Below are 2,216 nucleotides of genomic sequence, written 5' to 3' on the forward strand. Positions count from 1 at the left end.
ATCAGTTCAACTACACCAAGGTTTCTGAAGACAATGGCTTCTCCACCCCAGCAGGTTGTAAATGAATTTCAAATAGAACCTGGCATCACCCTGAAGGAATTCTCTTCGCACTTTGGGGAAGTTTACCAAAATGGCTTCAGAGTAGACTAACTTTTACACAGCACATTCAAAAATTTTAAAAAAGACACATTTATTCAGCATCATGATCAGACTATTACATTTAGCAATCAACAGCATGGGGGCAAAAAAAAAAAAATCTACATTAAAACCCTTTGTTGGAATGCTTTACACTTTCCACAGAACAGAAACTAAAATAACCTGTTATACAATTAGTCATAAATACAGTCCTCAAGTTTTTTGCCCATACACACGAGTATTGTCTAAAACATGTCTTCTTTGTAGCAGCTAGGCCCTGCCACCACTGTGCTTGGCTGAGTTCCAAATCTGTTGTAACCTGTGGCTTCCTTGTCACTTCTCTGGCTCTCCTCTGCTGCTAAGCTTTGTTTCCTGGGAATAATTAAAACCTTCTGCCACTGCCATAGCTACTGCTGCTACTGGAACCACCATAGCCACCTTGGTTTCGTGGTTTGGCAAAGTATTGGCCTCCACCACCATAGGGGCCAGAGCTTCTGCCTCCAAAATTTCCTCCCTTCATGGGTCCAAAATTTCAAGACTGATTGTTTTAATTTCCAAAATCACTGTAGCTTCCACCACCTCCAAAACCGCTTCCATCATTACCAAATCCATTGTACCCATCCCCACTGCCCCCATATCCACCACCACCACGGCTGCCACCAAAGCCACCTCGACCACTGAAGTTTCCTCCACGGCCAAAGTTGTCATTCCCACCAAAACCACCTCCACGACCACCACCAGAGTTTCCAGAACCACTTTGACCTCTTTGGCTGGATGGAGCACTAGCATCTCTTGCTTTGACAGGGCTTTCCTTACTTCACAGCTGTGGCCATTCACAGCATGGTGTTTCTGAATGACAGTCTTATCCACAGAATCGTGGTCATCAAAGGTTACAAAAGCAAAGCCCCTCTTCTTGCCACTGCCTCTGTCGGTCATGATTTCAATCACTTCAGTTTTCCCATACTGTTCAAAATAGTCTATAGGTGATGCTCTTCGGTGTCTTCTTTAATGCCATCAACAAAGACCTTTTTCACAGCTGAGTGGGTCTTTGAGAATCTTCTCTGGAGGCAGCTCTCTGGTCCCACAACTCTTCCATCCACCCTGTGTGGCCATGCATTCACTGCTGCATCGGCCTCCTCCACAGTGGCCTATGTGACAGACCCCAAGCCCCTGGAGCGCTGGGTGTTTGGATCTCTCTCCACCACGGTCCGTGAGCGGTCCCCATTGCTCAGAATGGCTCCTCGGACTCTTCAGTCGTTTCAAGGCTCAACCCTCCGATGAAGAGCGTCCGCAGCTGTGCGGGTTCTTTAGGGGACTCTGGCTTAGACATGACGGCAGTGGGAAGAGAGACTTCAACGACGCTTCCTCGGCAGCGTCCGCGGCCAGAAAGGAGTAAGGGAATGTATCTCTAAACCAATCTTAATACCCAAAAATTCATGACGAACAAAATATCGAAAGTTGAAATAAAGATAGGATCGTTAACAGTCTTGTGCTAAGCCATACCGCAGCCTGGGGCCAAGGGGTAATTAGTAGTGCTGATCCCGTGTTTATTAGTGTCACCATGGCGTGTTCCGCCAGCACTTCCTGAGGATCTACTAAAGAATCAGCTTCAGAAACCAGTAACTAGAGAGCTGCCACACTGAGGATTGGTGATGATTAATACATGCGTTAATTAATACTTGTACAGTTAAGACTAAATGAGAGTTTAAAAGGATGGATTATAGTATATAATGGCTCTATGATCTGAGAATGTAGTTATGGTACAAATGGTGAATGGATAGAAATAATAGAGGCAAAAAAATTTTAAGTGTTTTTAGAAGTCATAACTAGTTATGGTAGTATTAATATTATTCTACACCTGGTGTAGTGGCTCATGCCTATAAGCCCAGCACTTTGGGAGGCCAAGGTGGGAAGATCACTTGAGGCCACAAGTTCAAGACCAGCCTGAGCAACATAGCAAGACCCCATCTCTACAAAAATAAGAAAAATAATCAGGGTGTGGTGGCATCAGGCTGTAGACCCAGCTACTCAGGATGCTGGTGCAGGAGGATTACTGGAGCCCAAGAGTTCAAGGCTGCAGT

At 45.4% G+C, this 2,216-nt stretch overlaps 1 pseudogene; it reads right to left on the reverse strand.

Annotated features, from left to right (window-relative positions):
* Positions 1 to 465: 465 nt before the first annotated feature.
* Positions 466 to 1,465, reverse strand: LOC105884257 (heterogeneous nuclear ribonucleoprotein A1-like; annotated as a pseudogene).
* Between the last annotated feature and the right edge of the window lie 751 nt (positions 1,466 to 2,216).

The sequence above is a fragment of the Microcebus murinus genome, chromosome 14, assembly GCF_040939455.1.
Source record: "Microcebus murinus isolate Inina chromosome 14, M.murinus_Inina_mat1.0, whole genome shotgun sequence".
Taxonomy (NCBI): domain Eukaryota; kingdom Metazoa; phylum Chordata; class Mammalia; order Primates; family Cheirogaleidae; genus Microcebus; species Microcebus murinus.